Here is a 23,175-nt window from a genome sequence, read left to right on the forward strand (position 1 = left end):
AGAGAGGAACCCGTAAGGGAACCGCATCCCGACAAAATCCTAGTAGGACGTGACACACGTGAATAAGTGGACACACAGTGACAAAGAAATTAAATAAATAGTGAAGGTTTCACAGTATAATACTGCCCGGACCTTCGACCGGGAATTGAAAAATTCCCCATCCTAAGACCAGAAGGCCCGGAATAAGGGTGTGTGCAAAGAAAGAAAATTTGAAGTGCTTGTGCAAATGTGCCATAAACTCAAGTGGGGTTCCCAATCCCAGTGAGTTAAGGCACCCCAGGGTCACCACTCCTGGGGCACTTCACACTTCGGGCTTTCGATCTTCCCCGGCCCAATGGCGTCGATCCTGGGGGGCCATGCTTTCCACCAGATGACTATATTAGCCACCTGGCGTACTAACAAGCGCCTAAACCCCAGTGTGCATAATGTATCAATCTACTAGGGCGGCCAACATCCAAAACCGCCTTTTCGAAAGATACTACACTTGATCTTAGCCAAAAGGCCGAGAAGCGATAACCAGAATTGGTTTCCGACTACGGTGCCACCCAAGGATTCTGAAAAGTCCATTTGTGGAGATGGCCACCTGGACTCCCGTTAAGAAGACATGCTGTCAACCTCTAGATCCCTCACATGCCTGCACTTTTCGGCTTGCTGCTGCTGCAATCCACGCGTTTTAGATCTGCATAACTCCACCTCTTTTAGCACAGTACCCTCAACCCCCGGCTGTTCCCACCCGCCTCAACACCGTTGGAAGGGAGGAGAACCAATTAAGGCGGGGGGGGGGTGGAACGAGCAGCTGTCTACCCTTAGCAGGAGGGTTGCTGATTAATTACCTCTCCTGCTGCTGCTGCTGCTGGCTGTCCAGCAGCAGACTGAAGGTGGCTGCTGCTGTGCGCAGGTATATAAAGGCTCAGAGCCTATTATGACACGCGCAGCCAGCGTTCCATTGCCACATTCCGTCTACTGCAGGCGGGATACCTGGATGGCTGAATGTCACTGAGAAGCTCACAGAGACCGCCATAAGCAACAGTTTAAAAGAATGCCACAGACTAATCAACCAAACTTTTTGGGTTGGTTTCTCTTTTATAGTCTGCAGGCATTAAATGAAAGAAGTCAGTGTTCCAGCAGAGGGAGACAACGTTTCAGAAAAGGCATTGTAGCAAACCAAAAAAGAAATTTTAAGCGCAGCAGAGTAACCAGCTCACATACCTGTTAGCTCAGGTGAGTTTAAAAGGCTGCTGTTGATAACAAGGGCATTTGCTAAATAGATGGTGTGTGTGCAACAATATACTGAAAGGTCAATTATATTGTGCAGCTTATCTCACCACCTGTAGTTATTTAGGTGAAAGCTCCAAAATGCTTGCCTAATATGTCTGTTTATCCAAAAGGAAGTATAGAGGGAGAGCTAGATAGATAGCATTGCATTACATTACATTACATGGCAATGCAATGCACAGTTGCTGAAGTTGAACCAAAATGAGCTTGTCATCTGGCTTCTGCAACTTTTAACATGAAAAATCCAATGAGGAGAAGAAAAGCAAAGCCAAAGAGTCCATCCCAAAATCCGACAAACAAGCAAAATGAACAAAAAGCATTGAATTCAATTCTTTCTGATTTTAGAAACTGCATTAAAGAAGGGGTGCACCGGTCCTGGAGATACTGCAATACCAGGTCAATGCGTGGAGTGGACAGAGCAAGCTCTTTTTCCATCTCCCTGTTCTAAAAATCCATTTAATATATGGTCCCCAGATAGGGGACGTATCAGATATAGTGTTGAGCCACCCCCGTAGTGTTCGGGTTCGGTTCGGTTCGTCGAACACCGGGATGTTCGAGGAACTGTTCGTCGAACTGTTCGTCGAACACCTTAGAACACCGTCGAACACCGTTAAAACCAATGGCAGGCAAACAAAAACACATAGAAACACATAGAAAACACCTGCAAAGGTGTCCAAAAGCTGACAAACTGCTCAGAAGACACTCTCTTTAAAAAAGCCGGCCGGCAAATTCAGCAGCGGCATACACCGGTACCCGACAATTTAGACAAGAAGGAATAGAGCATCACACATAGATTAGATAGATAGAAACATGTCAGTCACACATATAAGAAGCACAGTGACAGTGTTGGTTACTGCACTTGTCATTTAGTGTAAAGGATTTATTAAAAAAAATATTAGTGTTTTCATGCACCGTCTCTTTAAAAAAGCCGGCCGGCAATTCAGCATCTGTACCCGACAATTTAGAACAGAAAGAATAGAGCTTCACACATAGATTAGATAGATAGAAACATGTCAGTCACATATATAATAAGTACAGTGATAGTGTTGCTTACTGTACTTGTCATTTAGTGTAAAGGATTTATTTAAAAAAATAATAGTGTTTTCATGCACTGTCTCTTTAAAAAAGCCGGCCGGCAATTCAGCAGCGGTACCCGACAATTTATAACAGACAGAATAGAGCTTCACACATAGATTAGATAGATAGAAACATGTCAGTCACATATATATGAAGTACAGTGATAGTGTTGGTTACTGTACTTGTCATTTAGTATTAAAATAAAGGATTTATTATTAAAAAAATTGGCGTGGGGTTCCCCTTAATTTTAGGCTCTAGCGGAGGTTAAGCAGACGGCTGGGGCAGATGTTTGAAGCCTGGGAAGGGGGTAATACCCACGGAGCTTCCCAGGCTACTAATATCAGCCCCCAGCTGAATACATAGCCTTTACTAGCTATTAAAATGGGGGACCCCCCAAAAAAAATGACGTGGGGTCCCCCCTAATTTAATAGCTAGCAAAGGCTAGGCAGACAGCTGGGGGCTGATATTAATAGCCCAGGAAGGGAGCCATGAATATTGGCCCCCTCCCAGGCTAGAAACACCAGCCGTCAGCCGCCCCAGAAATGGCGCATTCATAGGATGCGCCAATTCTGGCACTTAGCCTCGCTCTTCCACGCTGCCCTGGTGCAGTGGCAGGGGGTAATAGGGTTGGGGTTGATGTCAGCTTATAATGCCAGCTGACATCAAGCCCAGGTTAGTAATGTAGAGGCGTCTATAAGACACCGCCATTACTAACCCCATAGTCAAAGTTAAAAAAAACACAAACACCCAGAATAAAGTCCTTTAATTGAAATAAAGACACAATCCTTTATTGTTCTAAATTAAACCATACTTACCATCACGCCCATTCCAGCTGAAGCCAACGATCTCCTGCAATAAAAGAAAAATAATAAAGCAACCTCATCCTTACGTTTCCATGGTTCCCACGACAGCTTCAGCTCTGCTACATCGAGATGACAGGCTGGACCGCAGCAGAACGCTGCCATCCAGCCTGTCATCCCGCAGACACTGAGAAGCGCAGGCTTGCTTGCGCTGCTCAGCGTCTCTCTGTGACGACATCCAGAAGAGCCGAGTTCATGTCCAATGAACTCGGCTCACCTCATGCACGTCACTGACAGCGTGGGAAAATTCTCACGCTGAAGCGCTGATTGCAGGAGAATTTTCCCACGCTGTCAGTGACGTGCAGGAGGTGAGCTGAGTTCATTGGACATGAGCTCACCTCATGCACATCACTGACAGCGTGGGAGAATTCTCCTGCACTCAGCACTTCAGCGTGAGAATTTTCCCACACTGTCAGTGACGTGCATGAGGTGAGCCGAGTTCATTGGACATGACCTCGGCTCATCTGGATGCCGTCACAGCGAGACAGTGAGGAGCGCAAGCATGCCTGCGCTTCTCAGTGTCTGCGGGATGACAGACTGGATGGCAGCGTTCTGCTGCGGTCCAGCCAGTCATCTCGATGTAGCAGAGCTGAAGCTGTCGTGGGAACCATGGAAAGGTAAGGATGAGGTTGGTTTATTATTTTTCTTTTATTGCAGGAGATCGTTGGCTTCAGCTGGAATGGGTGTGATGGTAAGTATGGTTTAATTTAGAACAATAAAGAATTGTGTCTTTATTTCAATTAAAGGACTTTATTCTGGGTGTTGTGTTTTTTTTAAATACTTTACTAGAAATTCATGGCGGTCATGTCTAATACTGGCGTGACCCCATGAATTTTGGGCTTGGGGCCAGCTGATAATACCAAGCTGGCCCTAACCCCTTTATTACCCAGTGAGCCACCGCACCAGGGCCCTGGATGAGTTGGGCACAGCGCCAGAAGATGGCGCTTCTATGAAAGCGCCATTTTCCGGGGTGGCTGCGGACTGCAATTTGTAGCGGGGGGGGGCCCAGAAAGCTTGGGCCTCCCTGCGCTGCAGATTCCAGCCCCCAGCTGCCTAGTTGTACCTGGCTGGACACAAAAATAGGGCGAAGCCCCACGTACTTTTTTTTTTAATTATTTCATGAAATTCATGAAATAATTAAGAAAAAAAGGGCTTCCCTATATTGTTGTGTCCGGCCAGGTACAAATAGGCAGCTGGTGGATGGGGGCAGCCCGTTCCTGCCTGCTGTACCTGGCTGGACACAAATATAGTGCGAAGCCCCACTTAAATTTTTTTAAATTATTTCAGGAAATTCATGAAATAATTTAAAAAAAATTGACGTGGGGCTTCGCACTATATTTGTGTCCAGCCAGGTACAGCAGGCAGGAACGGGCTGCCCCCAACCACCAGCTGCCTATTTGTACCTGGCCGGACACAACAATATAGGGAAGCCCTTTTTTTCTTAATTATTTCATGAAATAATTTAAAGAAAATTGACGTGGGGCTTCGCCCTGTTTTTGTGTCCAGCCAGGTACAACTAGGCAGCTGGGGGCTGGAATCCGCAGCGCAGGGAGGCCCAAGCTTTCTGGGCCACCCCCGCTGCAAATTGCAGTCCGCAGCCATCCCGGAAAATGGCGCGTTCATAGAAGCGCCATCTTCTGGCGCTGTACCCAACTCATCCAGGGCCCTGATGCGGTGGCTCACTGGGTAATAAAGGGGTTAGGGCCAGCTTGGCATTATCAGCTGGCCCTAAGCCCGAAATTCATGGGGTCACGCCAATATTAGACATGACCACCATGAATTTCTAGTAAAGTATTTAAAAAAAACACAACACCCAGAAAAAAGTCCTTTAATTGAAATAAAAACACAATTCTTTATTGTTCTAAATTAAACCATACTTACCATCACACCCATTCCAGCTGAAGCCAACGATCTCCTGAAATAAAAGAAAAATAATAAAGCAACATCATCCTTACCTTTCCATGGTTCCCATGACAGCTTCAGCTCTGCTACATCGAGATGACAGGCTGGACCGCAGCAGAACGCTGCCATCCAGCCTGTCATCCCGCAGACACTGAGAAGCGCAGGCTTGCTTGCGCTCCACAGTGTCTCTCTGTGAGGGCATCCAGATGAGCCGAGTTAATGTCCAATGAACTCGGCTCACCTCATGCACGTCACTGACAGCGTGGGAAAATTCTCCTGCACTCAGCGCTTCAGCGTGGGAGAATTCTCACACTGAAGCGCTGAGTGCAGGAGAATTCTCCCACGCTGTCAGTGACGTGCAGGAGGTGAGCTGAGTTCATTGGACATGAGCTCACCTTATGCACGTCACTGACAGCGTGGGAAAATTTTCCTGCACTCACCGCTTCAGCGTGAGAATTTTCCCACGCTGTCAGTGACGTGCATGAGGTGAGCCGAGTTCATTGGACATGAACTCGGCTCATCTGGATGTCGTCACAGAGAGACGCTGAGCAGCGCAAGCAAGCCTGCGCTTCTCAGTGTCTGCGGGATGACAGGCTGGATGGCAGCGTTCTGCTGCGGTCCAGCCTGTCATCTCGATGTAGCAGAGCTGAAGCTGTCGTGGGAACCATGGAAAGGTAAGGATGAGGTTGCTTTATTATTTTTCTTTTATTGCAGGAGATCGTTGGCTTCAGCTGGAATGGGCGTGACGGTAAGTATGGTTTAATTTAGAACAATAAAGGATTGTGTCTTTATTTCAATTAAAGGACTTTATTCTGGGTGTTTGTGTTTTTTTTAACTTTGACTATGGGGTTAGTAATGGGGGTGTCTTATAGACGCCTCTCCATTACTAACCTGGGCTTGATGTCAGCTGGCATTATAAGCTGACATCAACCCCAACCCTATTACCCCCTGCCACCGCACCAGGGCAGCGTGGAAGAGCGAGGCTAAGTGCCAGAATTGGCGCATCCTATGAATGCGCCATTTCTGGGGCGGCTGACGGCTGGTGTTTCTAGCCTGGGAGGGGGCCAATATTCATGGCTCCCTTCCTGGGCTATTAATATCAGCCCCCAGCTGTCTGCCTAGCCTTTGCTAGCTATTAAATTAGGGGGGACCCCACGTCATTTTTTTTGGGGGGTCCCCCATTTTAATAGCTAGTAAAGGCTATGTATTCAGCTGGGGGCTGATATTAGTAGCCTGGGAAGCTCCGTGGGTATTACCCCCTTCCCAGGCTTCAAACATCTGCCCCAGCCGTCTGCTTAACCTCCGCTAGAGCCTAAAATTAAGGGGAACCTCACGCCTATTTTCTTAATAATAAATCCTTTATTTTAATACTAAATGACAAGTACAGTAACCAACACTATCACTGTACTTCATATATATGTGACTGACATGTTTCTATCTATCTAATCTATGTGTGAAGCTCTATTCTGTCTGTTATAAATTGTCGGGTACCGCTGCTGAATTGCCCGCCGGCTTTTTTAAAGAGACGGTGCATGAAAACACTATTATTTTTTTTGATAAATCCTTTACGCTAAATGACAAGTACAGTAAGCAACACTGTCACTGTACTTCATATATATGTGGCTGACATGTTTCTATCTATCTAATCTATGTGTGATTCTCTATTCTTTCTATTCTAAATTGTCGGGTACCGCTGCTGAATTGCCGGCCGGCTTTTTTAAAGAGACGGTGCATGAAAACACTATTATTTTTTTTGATAAATCCTTTACACTAAATGACAAGTACAGTAAGCAACACTGTCACTGTACTTCATATATATGTGGCTGACATGTTTCTATCTATCTAATCTATGTGTGAAGCTCTATTCTGTCTGTTATAAATTGTCGGGTACCGCTGCTGAATTGCCCGCCGGCTTTTTTAAAGAGACGGTGCATGAAAACACTATAATTTTTTTTGATAAATCCTTTACGCTAAATGACAAGTACAGTAAGCAACACTGTCACTGTACTTCATATATATGTGGCTGACATGTTTCTATCTATCTAATCTATGTGTGATTCTCTATTCTTTCTATTCTAAATTGTCGGGTACCGCTGCTGAATTGCCGGCCGGCTTTTTTAAAGAGACGGTGCATGAAAACACTATTATTTTTTTTGATAAATCCTTTACGCTAAATGACAAGTACAGTAAGCAACACTGTCACTGTACTTCATATATATGTGACTGACATGTTTATATCTATCTAATCTATGTGTGAAGCTCTATTCTTTCGGTTCTAAATTGTCGGGTACCGGTGTATGCCGCTGATGAATTGCCGGCTTTTCATGTTTCACTGTTGGCACTGTTCCCATCGATTTGGGCAATCACTGTAATGCCACAACCACCATGGCTGCGGCATTACAGTGAGTGGCAGACAATCCCTGCATGATTGGTGCTCTAAATAGCGCCAGACATGCAGGACACGCTTTTGGTGCACGAACAGTTATCGAACATAACCTCGAACAGCCGAATTTTTTGCAAATCGTTCGGGTTCGTGGAACAACTCGAACACCGCCCAAAACAGCTCGAATTTGAGATTGGCGAACAGTTCTAGTCGAACACCGCTCATCTCTAATCAGATATTAAACTGATAAGAACAGATACTACACTTGATCTTAGCCAAAAGGCCGAGAAGCGATAACCAGAATTGGTTTCCGACTACGGTGCCACCCAAGGATTCTGAAAAGTCCATTTGTGGAGATGGCCACCTGGACTCCCGTTAAGAAGACATGCTGTCAACCTCTAGATCCCTCACATGCCTGCACTTTTCGGCTTGCTGCTGCTGCAATCCACGCGTTTTAGATCTGCATAACTCCACCTCTTTTAGCACAGTACCCTCAACCCCCGGCTGTTCCCACCCGCCTCAACACCGTTGGAAGGGAGGAGAACCAATTAAGGCGGGGGGGGGGGGTGGAACGAGCAGCTGTCTACCCTTAGCAGGAGGGTTGCTGATTAATTACCTCTCCTGCTGCTGCTGCTGCTAGCTGTCCAGCAGCAGACTGAAGGTGGCTGCTGCTGTGCGCAGGTATATAAAGGCTCAGAGCCTATTATGACACGCGCAGCCAGCGTTCCATTGCCACATTCCGTCTACTGCAGGCGGGATACCTGGATGGCTGAATGTCACTGAGAAGCTCACAGAGACCGCCATAAGCAACAGTTTAAAAGAATGCCACAGACTAATCAACCAAACTTTTTGGGTTGGTTTCTCTTTTATAGTCTGCAGGCATTAAATGAAAGAAGTCAGTGTTCCAGCAGAGGGAGACAACGTTTCAGAAAAGGCATTGTAGCAAACCAAAAAAGAAATTTTAAGCGCAGCAGAGTAACCAGCTCACATACCTGTTAGCTCAGGTGAGTTTAAAAGGCTGCTGTTGATAACAAGGGCATTTGCTAAATAGATGGTGTGTGTGCAACAATATACTGAAAGGTCAATTATATTGTGCAGCTTATCTCACCACCTGTAGTTATTTAGGTGAAAGCTCCAAAATGCTTGCCTAATATGTCTGTTTATCCAAAAGGAAGTATAGAGGGAGAGCTAGATAGATAGCATTGCATTACATTACATTACATGGCAATGCAATGCACAGTTGCTGAAGTTGAACCAAAATGAGCTTGTCAACTGGCTTCTGCAACTTTTAACATGAAAAATCCAATGAGGAGAAGAAAAGCAAAGCCAAAGAGTCCATCCCAAAATCCGACAAACAAGCAAAATGAACAAAAAGCATTGAATTCAATTCTTTCTGATTTTAGAAACTGCATTAAAGAAGGGGTGCACCGGTCCTGGAGATACTGCAATACCAGGTCAATGCGTGGAGTGGACAGAGCAAGCTCTTTTTCCATCTCCCTGTTCTAAAAATCCATTTAATATATGGTCCCCAGATAGGGGACGTATCAGATATTAAACTGATAAGAACAGATTTTTTTTTTATCGAAAGCCCGAATTCGTGTACAAAACCCGAGTGCGCTTAAAAAAGTGACAAGTGCCACAAAAAAAGTGCACTAGGATGCTGGTCTTCTTGAAACCCTCTCCAAAAGGAAAAGGGTCCCCCAAACCATTCCCCGTCCCTCCGAGCCAAAAGGCCACAGCGAGGAACAGGGACAAAAAGCCACCTCCAGCCGAAGCCAGAGGCGACCCAATCTTACCCCCAGCACCTGCCCGAGTTCTCACCCGAGCAAGGCACTGGGAGCCAAAGACTGTGCTCCCCTCCCGGAAGAGGGGAGCCAACAATGCTCTCCTCCCGAAAGAGGAGAGCCAGGGGGGTTCAGGGGGGAGCGGAACCTGATGGCCACACACTCCCCCCCTAGACCTGCCAAGAGAGGAACCCGTAAGGGAACCGCATCCCGACAAAATCCTAGTAGGACGTGACACACGTGAATAAGTGGACACACAGTGACAAAGAAATTAAATAAATAGTGAAGGTTTCACAGTATAATACTGCCCGGACCTTCGACCGGGAATTGAAAAATTCCCCATCCTAAGGCCAGAAGGCCCGGAATAAGGGTGTGTGCGAAGAAAGAAAATTTGAAGTGCTTGTGCAAATGTGCCATAAACTCAAGTGGGGTTCCCAATCCCAGTGAGTTAAGGCACCCCAGGGTCACCACTCCTGGGGCACTTCACACTTCGGGCTTTCGATCTTCCCCGGCCCAATGGCGTCGATCCTGGGGGGCCATGCTTTCCACCAGATGACTATATTAGCCACCTGGCGTACTAACAAGCGCCTAAACCCCAGTGTGCATAATGTATCAATCTACTAGGGCGGCCAACATCCAAAACCGCCTTTTCGAAAGATACTACACTTGATCTTAGCCAAAAGGCCGAGAAGCGATAACCAGAATTGGTTTCCGACTACGGTGCCACCCAAGGATTCTGAAAAGTCCATTTGTGCAGATGGCCACCTGGACTCCCGTTAAGAAGACATGCTGTCAACCTCTAGATCCCTCACATGCCTGCACTTTTCGGCTTGCTGCTGCTGCAATCCACGCGTTTTAGATCTGCATAACTCCACCTCTTTTAGCACAGTACCCTCAACCCCCGGCTGTTCCCACCCGCCTCAACACCGTTGGAAGGGAGGAGAACCAATTAAGGCGGGGGGGGGGGTGGAACGAGCAGCTGTCTACCCTTAGCAGGAGGGTTGCTGATTAATTACCTCTCCTGCTGCTGCTGCTGCTGGCTGTCCAGCAGCAGACTGAAGGTGGCTGCTGCTGTGCGCAGGTATATAAAGGCTCAGAGCCTATTATGACACGCGCAGCCAGCGTTCCATTGCCACATTCCGTCTACTGCAGGCGGGATACCTGGATGGCTGAATGTCACTGAGAAGCTCACAGAGACCGCCATAAGCAACAGTTTAAAAGAATGCCACAGACTAATCAACCTAACTTTTTGGGTTGGTTTCTCTTTTATAGTCTGCAGGCATTAAATGAAAGAAGTCAGTGTTCCAGCAGAGGGAGACAACGTTTCAGAAAAGGCATTGTAGCAAACCAAAAAAGAAATTTTAAGCGCAGCAGAGTAACCAGCTCACATACCTGTTAGCTCAGGTGAGTTTAAAAGGCTGCTGTTGATAACAAGGGCATTTGCTAAATAGATGGTGTGTGTGCAACAATATACTGAAAGGTCAATTATATTGTGCAGCTTATCTCACCACCTGTAGTTATTTAGGTGAAAGCTCCAAAATGCTTGCCTAATATGTCTGTTTATCCAAAAGGAAGTATAGAGGGAGAGCTAGATAGATAGCATTGCATTACATTACATTACATGGCAATGCAATGCACAGTTGCTGAAGTTGAACCAAAATGAGCTTGTCATCTGGCTTCTGCAACTTTTAACATGAAAAATCCAATGAGGAGAAGAAAAGCAAAGCCAAAGAGTCCATCCCAAAATCCGACAAACAAGCAAAATGAACAAAAAGCATTGAATTCAATTCTTTCTGATTTTAGAAACTGCATTAAAGAAGGGGTGCACCGGTCCTGGAGATACTGCAATACCAGGTCAATGCGTGGAGTGGACAGAGCAAGCTCTTTTTCCATCTCCCTGTTCTAAAAATCCATTTAATATATGGTCCCCAGATAGGGGACGTATCAGATATTAAACTAATAAGAACAGATACTACACTTGATCTTAGCCAAAAGGCCGAGAAGCGATAACCAGAATTGGTTTCCGACTACGGTGCCACCCAAGGATTCTGAAAAGTCCATTTGTGGAGATGGCCACCTGGACTCCCGTTAAGAAGACATGCTGTCAACCTCTAGATCCCTCACATGCCTGCACTTTTCGGCTTGCTGCTGCTGCAATCCACGCGTTTTAGATCTGCATAACTCCACCTCTTTTAGCACAGTACCCTCAACCCCCGGCTGTTCCCACCCGCCTCAACACCGTTGGAAGGGAGGAGAACCAATTAAGGCGGGGGGGGGGGGGGTGGAACGAGCAGCTGTCTACCCTTAGCAGGAGGGTTGCTGATTAATTACCTCTCCTGCTGCTGCTGCTGCTGGCTGTCCAGCAGCAGACTGAAGGTGGCTGCTGCTGTGCGCAGGTATATAAAGGCTCAGAGCCTATTATGACACGCGCAGCCAGCGTTCCATTGCCACATTCCGTCTACTGCAGGCGGGATACCTGGATGGCTGAATGTCACTGAGAAGCTCACAGAGACCGCCATAAGCAACAGTTTAAAAGAATGCCACAGACTAATCAACCAAACTATTTGGGTTGGTTTCTCTTTTATAGTCTGCAGGCATTAAATGAAAGAAGTCAGTGTTCCAGCAGAGGGAGACAACGTTTCAGAAAAGGCATTGTAGCAAACCAAAAAAGAAATTTTAAGCGCAGCAGAGTAACCAGCTCACATACCTGTTAGCTCAGGTGAGTTTAAAAGGCTGCTGTTGATAACAAGGGCATTTGCTAAATAGATGGTGTGTGTGCAACAATATACTGAAAGGTCAATTATATTGTGCAGCTTATCTCACCACCTGTAGTTATTTAGGTGAAAGCTCCAAAATGCTTGCCTAATATGTCTGTTTATCCAAAAGGAAGTATAGAGGGAGAGCTAGATAGATAGCATTGCATTACATTACATTACATGGCAATGCAATGCACAGTTGCTGAAGTTGAACCAAAATGAGCTTGTCATCTGGCTTCTGCAACTTTTAACATGAAAAATCCAATGAGGAGAAGAAAAGCAAAGCCAAAGAGTCCATCCCAAAATCCGACAAACAAGCAAAATGAACAAAAAGCATTGAATTCAATTCTTTCTGATTTTAGAAACTGCATTAAAGAAGGGGTGCACCGGTCCTGGAGATACTGCAATACCAGGTCAATGCGTGGAGTGGACAGAGCAAGCTCTTTTTCCATCTCCCTGTTCTAAAAATCCATTTAATATATGGTCCCCAGATAGGGGACGTATCAGATATTAAACTGATAAGAACAGATACTACACTTGATCTTAGCCAAAAGGCCGAGAAGCGATAACCAGAATTGGTTTCCGACTACGGTGCCACCCAAGGATTCTGAAAAGTCCATTTGTGGAGATGGCCACCTGGACTCCCGTTAAGAAGACATGCTGTCAACCTCTAGATCCCTCACATGCCTGCACTTTTCGGCTTGCTGCTGCTGCAATCCACGCGTTTTAGATCTGCATAACTCCACCTCTTTTAGCACAGTACCCTCAACCCCCGGCTGTTCCCACCCGCCTCAACACCGTTGGAAGGGAGGAGAACCAATTAAGGCGGGGGGGGGGGGGGGTGGAACGAGCAGCTGTCTACCCTTAGCAGGAGGGTTGCTGATTAATTACCTCTCCTGCTGCTGCTGCTGCTGGCTGTCCAGCAGCAGACTGAAGGTGGCTGCTGCTGTGCGCAGGTATATAAAGGCTCAGAGCCTATTATGACACGCGCAGCCAGCGTTCCATTGCCACATTCCGTCTACTGCAGGCGGGATACCTGGATGGCTGAATGTCACTGAGAAGCTCACAGAGACCGCCATAAGCAACAGTTTAAAAGAATGCCACAGACTAATCAACCAAACTTTTTGGGTTGGTTTCTCTTTTATAGTCTGCAGGCATTAAATGAAAGAAGTCAGTGTTCCAGCAGAGGGAGACAACGTTTCAGAAAAGGCATTGTAGCAAACCAAAAAAGAAATTTTAAGCGCAGCAGAGTAACCAGCTCACATACCTGTTAGCTCAGGTGAGTTTAAAAGGCTGCTGTTGATAACAAGGGCATTTGCTAAATAGATGGTGTGTGTGCAACAATATACTGAAAGGTCAATTATATTGTGCAGCTTATCTCACCACCTGTAGTTATTTAGGTGAAAGCTCCAAAATGCTTGCCTAATATGTCTGTTTATCCAAAAGGAAGTATAGAGGGAGAGCTAGATAGATAGCATTGCATTACATTACATTACATGGCAATGCAATGCACAGTTGCTGAAGTTGAACCAAAATGAGCTTGTCATCTGGCTTCTGCAACTTTTAACATGAAAAATCCAATGAGGAGAAGAAAAGCAAAGCCAAAGAGTCCATCCCAAAATCCGACAAACAAGCAAAATGAACAAAAAGCATTGAATTCAATTCTTTCTGATTTTAGAAACTGCATTAAAGAAGGGGTGCACCGGTCCTGGAGATACTGCAATACCAGGTCAATGCGTGGAGTGGACAGAGCAAGCTCTTTTTCCATCTCCCTGTTCTAAAAATCCATTTAATATATGGTCCCCAGATAGGGGACGTATCAGATATTAAACTGATAAGAACAGATACTACACTTGATCTTAGCCAAAAGGCCGAGAAGCGATAACCAGAATTGGTTTCCGACTACGGTGCCACCCAAGGATTCTGAAAAGTCCATTTGTGGAGATGGCCACCTGGACTCCCGTTAAGAAGACATGCTGTCAACCTCTAGATCCCTCACATGCCTGCACTTTTCGGCTTGCTGCTGCTGCAATCCACGCGTTTTAGATCTGCATAACTCCACCTCTTTTAGCACAGTACCCTCAACCCCCGGCTGTTCCCACCCGCCTCAACACCGTTGGAAGGGAGGAGAACCAATTAAGGCGGGGGGGGGGGGGGTGGAACGAGCAGCTGTCTACCCTTAGCAGGAGGGTTGCTGATTAATTACCTCTCCTGCTGCTGCTGGCTGTCCAGCAGCAGACTGAAGGTGGCTGCTGCTGTGCGCAGGTATATAAAGGCTCAGAGCCTATTATGACACGCGCAGCCAGCGTTCCATTGCCACATTCCGTCTACTGCAGGCGGGATACCTGGATGGCTGAATGTCACTGAGAAGCTCACAGAGACCGCCATAAGCAACAGTTTAAAAGAATGCCACAGACTAATCAACCAAACTTTTTGGGTTGGTTTCTCTTTTATAGTCTGCAGGCATTAAATGAAAGAAGTCAGTGTTCCAGCAGAGGGAGACAACGTTTCAGAAAAGGCATTGTAGCAAACCAAAAAAGAAATTTTAAGCGCAGCAGAGTAACCAGCTCACATACCTGTTAGCTCAGGTGAGTTTAAAAGGCTGCTGTTGATAACAAGGGCATTTGCTAAATAGATGGTGTGTGTGCAACAATATACTGAAAGGTCAATTATATTGTGCAGCTTATCTCACCACCTGTAGTTATTTAGGTGAAAGCTCCAAAATGCTTGCCTAATATGTCTGTTTATCCAAAAGGAAGTATAGAGGGAGAGCTAGATAGATAGCATTGCATTACATTACATTACATGGCAATGCAATGCACAGTTGCTGAAGTTGAACCAAAATGAGCTTGTCATCTGGCTTCTGCAACTTTTAACATGAAAAATCCAATGAGGAGAAGAAAAGCAAAGCCAAAGAGTCCATCCCAAAATCCGACAAACAAGCAAAATGAACAAAAAGCATTGAATTCAATTCTTTCTGATTTTAAAAACTGCATTAAAGAAGGGGTGCACCGGTCCTGGAGATACTGCAATACCAGGTCAATGCGTGGAGTGGACAGAGCAAGCTCTTTTTCCATCTCCCTGTTCTAAAAATCCATTTAATATATGGTCCCCAGATAGGGGACGTATCAGATATTAAACTGATAAGAACAGATACTACACTTGATCTTAGCCAAAAGGCCGAGAAGCGATAACCAGAATTGGTTTCCGACTACGGTGCCACCCAAGGATTCTGAAAAGTCCATTTGTGGAGATGGCCACCTGGACTCCCGTTAAGAAGACATGCTGTCAACCTCTAGATCCCTCACATGCCTGCACTTTTCGGCTTGCTGCTGCTGCAATCCACGCGTTTTAGATCTGCATAACTCCACCTCTTTTAGCACAGTACCCCCAACCCCCGGCTGTTCCCACCCGCCTCAACACCGTTGGAAGGGAGGAGAACCAATTAAGGCGGGGGGGGGGGTGGAACGAGCAGCTGTCTACCCTTAGCAGGAGGGTTGCTGATTAATTACCTCTCCTGCTGCTGCTGCTGCTGGCTGTCCAGCAGCAGACTGAAGGTGGCTGCTGCTGTGCGCAGGTATATAAAGGCTCAGAGCCTATTATGACACGCGCAGCCAGCGTTCCATTGCCACATTCCGTCTACTGCAGGCGGGATACCTGGATGGCTGAATGTCACTGAGAAGCTCACAGAGACCGCCATAAGCAACAGTTTAAAAGAATGCCACAGACTAATCAACCAAACTTTTTGGGTTGGTTTCTCTTTTATATTCTGCAGGCATTAAATGAAAGAAGTCAGTGTTCCAGCAGAGGGAGACAACGTTTCAGAAAAGGCATTGTAGCAAACCAAAAAAGAAATTTTAAGCGCAGCAGAGTAACCAGCTCACATACCTGTTAGCTCAGGTGAGTTTAAAAGGCTGCTGTTGATAACAAGGGCATTTGCTAAATAGATGGTGTGTGTGCAACAATATACTGAAAGGTCAATTATATTGTGCAGCTTATCTCACCACCTGTAGTTATTTAGGTGAAAGCTCCAAAATGCTTGCCTAATATGTCTGTTTATCCAAAAGGAAGTATAGAGGGAGAGCTAGATAGATAGCATTGCATTACATTACATTACATGGCAATGCAATGCACAGTTGCTGAAGTTGAACCAAAATGAGCTTGTCATCTGGCTTCTGCAACTTTTAACATGAAAAATCCAATGAGGAGAAGAAAAGCAAAGCCAAAGAGTCCATCCCAAAATCCGACAAACAAGCAAAATGAACAAAAAGCATTGAATTCAATTCTTTCTGATTTTAGAAACTGCATTAAAGAAGGGGTGCACCGGTCCTGGAGATACTGCAATACCAGGTCAATGCGTGGAGTGGACAGAGCAAGCTCTTTTTCCATCTCCCTGTTCTAAAAATCCATTTAATATGTTGTCCCCAGATAGGGGACGTATCAGATATTAAACTGATAAGAACAGATTTTTTTCTTTTTTTTTCTTTTTTTTGAAAGCCCGAATTCGTGTACAAAACCCGAGTGCGCTTAAAAAAGTGACAAGTGCCACAAAAAAAGTGCACTAGGATGCTGGTCTTCTTGAAACCCTCTCCAAAAGGAGAAGGGTCCCCCAAACCATTCCCTGTCCCTCCGAGCCAAAAGGCCACAGCGAGGAACAGGGACAAAAAGCCACCTCCAGCCGAAGCCAGAGGCGACCCAATCTTACCCCCAGCACCTGCCCGAGTTCTCACCCGAGCAAGGCACTGGGAGCCAAAGACTGTGCTCCCCTCCCGGAAGAGGGGAGCCAACAACGCTCTCCTCCCGAAAGAGGAGAGCCAGGGGGGTTCAGGGGGGAGCGGAACCTGATGGCCACACACTCCCCCCCTAGACCTGCCAAGAGAGGAACCCGTAAGGGAACCGCATCCCGACAAAATCCTAGTAGGACGTGACACACGTGAATAAGTGGACACACAGTGACAAAGAAATTAAATAAATAGTGAAGGTTTCACAGTATAATACTGCCCGGACCTCCGACCGGGAATTGAAAAATTCCCCATCCTAAGGCCAGAAGGCCCGGAATAAGGGTGTGTGCGAAGAAAGAAAATTTGAAGTGCTTGTGCAAATGTGCCATAAACTCAAGTGGGGTTCCCAATCCCAGTGAGTTAAGGCACCCCAGGGTCACCACTCCTGGGGCACTTCACACTTCGGGCTTTCGATCTTCCCCGGCCCAATGGCGTCGATCCTGGGGGGCCATGCTTTCCACCAGATGACTATATTAGCCACCTGGCGTACTAACAAGCGCCTAAACCCCAGTGTGCATAATGTATCAATCTACTAGGGCGGCCAACATCCAAAACCGCCTTTTCGAAAGATACTACACTTGATCTTAGCCAAAAGGCCGAGAAGCGATAACCAGAATTGGTTTCCGACTACGGTGCCACCCAAGGATTCTGAAAAGTCCATTTGTGGAGATGGCCACCTGGACTCCCGTTAAGAAGACATGCTGTCAACCTCTAGATCCCTCACATGCCTGCACTTTTCGGCTTGCTGCTGCTGCAATCCACGCGTTTTAGATCTGCATAACTCCACCTCTTTTAGCACAGTACCCTCAACCCCCGGCTGTTCCCACCCGCCTCAACACCGTTGGAAGGGAGGAGAACCAATTAAGGCGGGGGGGGGGGGTGGAACGAGCAGCTGTCTACCCTTAGCAGGAGGGTTGCTGATTAATTACCTCTCCTGCTGCTGCTGCTGCTGGCTGTCCAGCAGCAGACTGAAGGTGGCTGCTGCTGTGCGCAGGTATATAAAGGCTCAGAGCCTATTATGACACGCGCAGCCAACGTTCCATTGCCACATTCCGTCTACTGCAGGCGGGATACCTGGATGGCTGAATGTCACTGAGAAGCTCACAGAGACCGCCATAAGCAACAGTTTAAAAGAATGCCACAGACTAATCAACCAAACTTTTTGGGTTGGTTTCTCTTTTATAGTCTGCAGGCATTAAATGAAAGAAGTCAGTGTTCCAGCAGAGGGAGACAACGTTTCAGAAAAGGCATTGTAGCAAACCAAAAAAGAAATTTTAAGCGCAGCAGAGTAACCAGCTCACATACCTGTTAGCTCAGGTGAGTTTAAAAGGCTGCTGTTGATAACAAGGGCATTTGCTAAATAGATGGTGTGTGTGCAACAATATACTGAAAGGTCAATTATATTGTGCAGCTTATCTCACCACCTGTAGTTATTTAGGTGAAAGCTCCAAAATGCTTGCCTAATATGTCTGTTTATCCAAAAGGAAGTATAGAGGGAGAGCTAGATAGATAGCATTGCATTACATTACATTACATGGCAATGCAATGCACAGTTGCTGAAGTTGAACCAAAATGAGCTTGTCATCTGGCTTCTGCAACTTTAACATGAAAAATCCAATGAGGAGAAGAAAAGCAAAGCCAAAGAGTCCATCCCAAAATCCGACAAACAAGCAAAATGAACAAAAAGCATTGAATTCAATTCTTTCTGATTTTAGAAACTGCATTAAAGAAGGGGTGCACCGGTCCTGGAGATACTGCAATACCAGGTCAATGCGTGGAGTGGACAGAGCAAGCTCTTTTTCCATCTCCCTGTTCTAAAAATCCATTTAATATATGGTCCTCAGATAGGGGACGTATCAGATATTAAACTGATAAGAACAGATACTACACTTGATCTTAGCCAAAAGGCTGAGAAGCGATAACCAGAATTGGTTTCCGACTACGGTGCCACCCAAGGATTCTGAAAAGTCCATTTGTGGAGATGGCCACCTGGACTCCCGTTAAGAAGACATGCTGTCAACCTCTAGATCCCTCACATGCCTGCACTTTTCGGCTTGCTGCTGCTGCAATCCACGCATTTTAGATCTGCATAACTCCACCTCTTTTAGCACAGTACCCTCAACCCCCGGCTGTTCCCACCCGCCTCAACACCGTTGGAAGGGAGGAGAACCAATTAAGGCGGGGGGGGGGGTGGAACGAGCAGCTGTCTACCCTTAGCAGGAGGGTTGCTGATTAATTACCTCTCCTGCTGCTGCTGCTGCTGGCTGTCCAGCAGCAGACTGAAGGTGGCTGCTGCTGTGCGCAGGTATATAAAGGCTCAGAGCCTATTATGACACGCGCAGCCAGCGTTCCATTGCCACATTCCGTCTACTGCAGGCGGGATACCTGGATGGCTGAATGTCACTGAGAAGCTCACAGAGACCGCCATAAGCAACAGTTTAAAAGAATGCCACAGACTAATCAACCAAACTTTTTGGGTTGGTTTCTCTTTTATAGTCTGCAGGCATTAAATGAAAGAAGTCAGTGTTCCAGCAGAGGGAGACAACGTTTCAGAAAAGGCATTGTAGCAAACCAAAAAAGAAATTTTAAGCGCAGCAGAGTAACCAGCTCACATACCTGTTAGCTCAGGTGAGTTTAAAAGGCTGCTGTTGATAACAAGGGCATTTGCTAAATAGATGGTGTGTGTGCAACAATATACTGAAAGGTCAATTATATTGTGCAGCTTATCTCACCACCTGTAGTTATTTAGGTGAAAGCTCCAAAATGCTTGCCTAATATGTCTGTTTATCCAAAAGGAAGTATAGAGGGAGAGCTAGATAGATAGCATTGCATTACATTACATTACATGGCAATGCAATGCACAGTTGCTGAAGTTGAACCAAAATGAGCTTGTCATCTGGCTTCTGCAACTTTTAACATGAAAAATCCAATGAGGAGAAGAAAAGCAAAGCCAAAGAGTCCATCCCAAAATCCGACAAACAAGCAAAATGAACAAAAAGCATTGAATTCAATTCTTTCTGATTTTAGAAACTGCATTAAAGAAGGGGTGCACCGGTCCTGGAGATACTGCAATACCAGGTCAATGCGTGGAGTGGACAGAGCAAGCTCTTTTTCCATCTCCCTGTTCTAAAAATCCATTTAATATATGGTCCCCAGATAGGGGACGTATCAGATATTAAACTGATAAGAACAGATACTACACTTGATCTTAGCCAAAAGGCCGAGAAGCGATAACCAGAATTGCTTTCCGACTACGGTGCCACCCAAGGATTCTGAAAAGTCCATTTGTGGAGATGGCCACCTGGACTCCCGTTAAGAAGACATGCTGTCAACCTCTAGATCCCTCACATGCCTGCACTTTTCGGCTTGCTGCTGCTGCAATCCACGCGTTTTAGATCTGCATAACTCCACCTCTTTTAGCACAGTACCCTCAACCCCCGGCTGTTCCCACCCGCCTCAACACCGTTGGAAGGGAGGAGAACCAATTAAGGCGGGGGGGGGGGGGTGGAACGAGCAGCTGTCTACCCTTAGCAGGAGGGTTGCTGATTAATTACCTCTCCTGCTGCTGCTGCTGCTGGCTGTCCAGCAGCAGACTGAAGGTGGCTGCTGCTGTGCGCAGGTATATAAAGGCTCAGAGCCTATTATGACACGCGCAGCCAGCGTTCCATTGCCACATTCCGTCTACTGCAGGCGGGATACCTGGATGGCTGAATGTCACTGAGAAGCTCACAGAGACCGCCATAAGCAACAGTTTAAAAGAATGCCACAGACTAATCAACCAAACTTTTTGGGTTGGTTTCTCTTTTATAGTCTGCAGGCATTAAATGAAAGAATTCAGTGTTCCAGCAGAGGGAGACAACGTTTCAGAAAAGGCATTGTAGCAAACCAAAAAAGAAATTTTAAGCCCAGCAGAGTAACCAGCTCACATACCTGTTAGCTCAGGTGAGTTTAAAAGGCTGCTGTTGATAACAAGGGCATTTGCTAAATAGATGGTGTGTGTGCAACAATATACTGAAAGGTCAATTATATTGTGCAGCTTATCTCACCACCTGTAGTTATTTAGGTGAAAGCTCCAAAATGCTTGCCTAATATGTCTGTTTATCCAAAAGGAAGTATAGAGGGAGAGCTAGATAGATAGCATTGCATTACATTACATTACATGGCAATGCAATGCACAGTTGCTGAAGTTGAACCAAAATGAGCTTGTCATCTGGCTTCTGCAACTTTTAACATGAAAAATCCAATGAGGAGAAGAAAAGCAAAGCCAAAGAGTCCATCCCAAAATCCGACAAACAAGCAAAATGAACAAAAAGCATTGAATTCAATTCTTTCTGATTTTAGAAACTGCATTAAAGAAGGGGTGCACCAGTCCTGGAGATACTGCAATACCAGGTCAATGCGTGGAGTGGACAGAGCAAGCTCTTTTTCCATCTCCCTGTTCTAAAAATCCATTTAATATATGGTCCCCAGATAGGGGACGTATCAGATATTAAACTGATAAGAACAGATACTACACTTGATCTTAGCCAAAAGGCCGAGAAGCGATAACCAGAATTGGTTTCCGACTACGGTGCCACCCAAGGATTCTGAAAAGTCCATTTGTGGAGATGGCCACCTGGACTCCCGTTAAGAAGACATGCTGTCAACCTCTAGATCCCTCACATGCCTGCACTTTTCGGCTTGCTGCTGCTGCAATCCACGCGTTTTAGATCTGCATAACTCCACCTCTTTTAGCACAGTACCCTCAACCCCCGGCTGTTCCCACCCGCCTCAACACCGTTGGAAGGGAGGAGAACCAATTAAGGCGGGGGGGGGTGGAACGAGCAGCTGTCTACCCTTAGCAGGAGGGTTGCTGATTAATTACCTCTCCTGCTGCTGCTGCTGGCTGTCCAGCAGCAGACTGAAGGTGGCTGCTGCTGTGCGCAGGTATATAAAGGCTCAGAGCCTATTATGACACGCGCAGCCAGCGTTCCATTGCCACATTCCGTCTACTGCAGGCGGGATACCTGGATGGCTGAATGTCACTGAGAAGCTCACAGAGACCGCCATAAGCAACAGTTTAAAAGAATGCCACAGACTAATCAACCAAACTTTTTGGGTTGGTTTCTCTTTTATATTCTGCAGGCATTAAATGAAAGAAGTCAGTGTTCCAGCAGAGGGAGACAACGTTTCAGAAAAGGCATTGTAGCAAACCAAAAAAGAAATTTTAAGCGCAGCAGAGTAACCAGCTCACATACCTGTTAGCTCAGGTGAGTTTAAAAGGCTGCTGTTGATAACAAGGGCATTTGCTAAATAGATGGTGTGTGTGCAACAATATACTGAAAGGTCAATTATATTGTGCAGCTTATCTCACCACCTGTAGTTATTTAGGTGAAAGCTCCAAAATGCTTGCCTAATATGTCTGTTTATCCAAAAGGAAGTATAGAGGGAGAGCTAGATAGATAGCATTGCATTACATTACATTACATGGCAATGCAATGCACAGTTGCTGAAGTTGAACCAAAATGAGCTTGTCATCTGGCTTCTGCAACTTTTAACATGAAAAATCCAATGAGGAGAAGAAAAGCAAAGCCAAAGAGTCCATCCCAAAATCCGACAAACAAGCAAAATGAACAAAAAGCATTGAATTCAATTCTTTCTGATTTTAGAAACTGCATTAAAGAAGGGGTGCACCGGTCCTGGAGATACTGCAATACCAGGTCAATGCGTGGAGTGGACAGAGCAAGCTCTTTTTCCATCTCCCTGTTCTAAAAATCCATTTAATATATGGTCCCCAGATAGGGGACGTATCAGATATTAAACTGATAAGAACAGATTTTTTTTTTTTTTTAATTTGGCTATCCCCCACATGGGGATAAAAACCGTTTATTTAAAATTTAACAAATTACAGAAATAAAACCATTACATCCACATTACACTTTCGGGACTTCAAAGAAAAATAAATATTCCATCACAGCAAATTTTACAAGACTTCAAATATTCCATAGGTTAAAAAGCCATTTGCCTGCCAATGTTACATTCTTTTTCCTGTCCAATAAATAGTATATGTACATTTCACTTTTACAAAAGGCTAAAACATCATCTACTGGTAACATTTCATGTTTAAAAACAGCAATATTTCTAGCATTCCAGAGCGCTATCTTGGCACAATTCACTATCTTCCACGCCATTATTTTTTGGTCCATTGTTGGGCATTCCAGAAGACCATATAACACTGATGCAAAATTAAAGTCCTTGAGGTCCACCATTTTCTCCAGCAGGGGGATTAGTCTTCTCCAGAACTCTTTAGCAAAAGCACAAGTCCATAAAAGATGCTTCACTGTCTCTTCTTCTTGACAACCTTCTCTTGGGCAGATG

General features: G+C 45.7%; 10 non-coding genes and 5 pseudogenes across 10 annotated transcripts; all 15 read right to left on the reverse strand.

Moving 5' to 3' along the window:
- Positions 1 to 422: 422 nt before the first annotated feature.
- Positions 423 to 514, reverse strand: LOC141196521 (U2 spliceosomal RNA; annotated as a pseudogene).
- A 1,127-nt stretch (positions 515 to 1,641) lies between these two features.
- On the reverse strand, positions 1,642 to 1,739 carry LOC141196413 (U2 spliceosomal RNA; annotated as a pseudogene).
- Positions 1,740 to 7,605: 5,866 nt separating this feature from the next.
- On the reverse strand, positions 7,606 to 7,792 carry LOC141196407 (U2 spliceosomal RNA). Its single transcript, XR_012268931.1, has one exon. It is a non-coding gene; the product is annotated as a U2 spliceosomal RNA (small nuclear RNA).
- A 1,122-nt stretch (positions 7,793 to 8,914) lies between these two features.
- On the reverse strand, positions 8,915 to 9,096 carry LOC141196287 (U2 spliceosomal RNA). The gene has a single exon (XR_012268846.1). It is a non-coding gene; the product is annotated as a U2 spliceosomal RNA (small nuclear RNA).
- Positions 9,097 to 9,885: 789 nt separating this feature from the next.
- LOC141196522 (U2 spliceosomal RNA) lies at positions 9,886 to 9,977 on the reverse strand (annotated as a pseudogene).
- A 1,121-nt stretch (positions 9,978 to 11,098) lies between these two features.
- Positions 11,099 to 11,289, reverse strand: LOC141195963 (U2 spliceosomal RNA). Its single transcript, XR_012268534.1, has one exon. It is a non-coding gene; the product is annotated as a U2 spliceosomal RNA (small nuclear RNA).
- A 1,124-nt stretch (positions 11,290 to 12,413) lies between these two features.
- LOC141195405 (U2 spliceosomal RNA) lies at positions 12,414 to 12,604 on the reverse strand. The gene has a single exon (XR_012267997.1). It is a non-coding gene; the product is annotated as a U2 spliceosomal RNA (small nuclear RNA).
- A 1,125-nt stretch (positions 12,605 to 13,729) lies between these two features.
- On the reverse strand, positions 13,730 to 13,920 carry LOC141195406 (U2 spliceosomal RNA). The gene has a single exon (XR_012267998.1). It is a non-coding gene; the product is annotated as a U2 spliceosomal RNA (small nuclear RNA).
- A 1,118-nt stretch (positions 13,921 to 15,038) lies between these two features.
- On the reverse strand, positions 15,039 to 15,229 carry LOC141195407 (U2 spliceosomal RNA). The gene has a single exon (XR_012267999.1). It is a non-coding gene; the product is annotated as a U2 spliceosomal RNA (small nuclear RNA).
- Positions 15,230 to 16,350: 1,121 nt separating this feature from the next.
- LOC141196338 (U2 spliceosomal RNA) lies at positions 16,351 to 16,540 on the reverse strand. Its single transcript, XR_012268884.1, has one exon. It is a non-coding gene; the product is annotated as a U2 spliceosomal RNA (small nuclear RNA).
- Positions 16,541 to 17,334: 794 nt separating this feature from the next.
- LOC141196523 (U2 spliceosomal RNA) lies at positions 17,335 to 17,426 on the reverse strand (annotated as a pseudogene).
- A 1,121-nt stretch (positions 17,427 to 18,547) lies between these two features.
- Positions 18,548 to 18,738, reverse strand: LOC141196119 (U2 spliceosomal RNA). The gene has a single exon (XR_012268685.1). It is a non-coding gene; the product is annotated as a U2 spliceosomal RNA (small nuclear RNA).
- A 1,121-nt stretch (positions 18,739 to 19,859) lies between these two features.
- On the reverse strand, positions 19,860 to 20,050 carry LOC141195408 (U2 spliceosomal RNA). The gene has a single exon (XR_012268000.1). It is a non-coding gene; the product is annotated as a U2 spliceosomal RNA (small nuclear RNA).
- A 1,123-nt stretch (positions 20,051 to 21,173) lies between these two features.
- Positions 21,174 to 21,364, reverse strand: LOC141195816 (U2 spliceosomal RNA). Its single transcript, XR_012268392.1, has one exon. It is a non-coding gene; the product is annotated as a U2 spliceosomal RNA (small nuclear RNA).
- A 1,116-nt stretch (positions 21,365 to 22,480) lies between these two features.
- LOC141196330 (U2 spliceosomal RNA) lies at positions 22,481 to 22,683 on the reverse strand (annotated as a pseudogene).
- Positions 22,684 to 23,175: the final 492 nt, after the last annotated feature.

Source organism: Phyllobates terribilis, unplaced genomic scaffold, assembly GCF_046119375.1.
Source record: "Phyllobates terribilis strain yellow unplaced genomic scaffold, ASM4611937v1 Scaffold_74__1_contigs__length_7073193, whole genome shotgun sequence".
NCBI lineage: Eukaryota > Metazoa > Chordata > Amphibia > Anura > Dendrobatidae > Phyllobates > Phyllobates terribilis.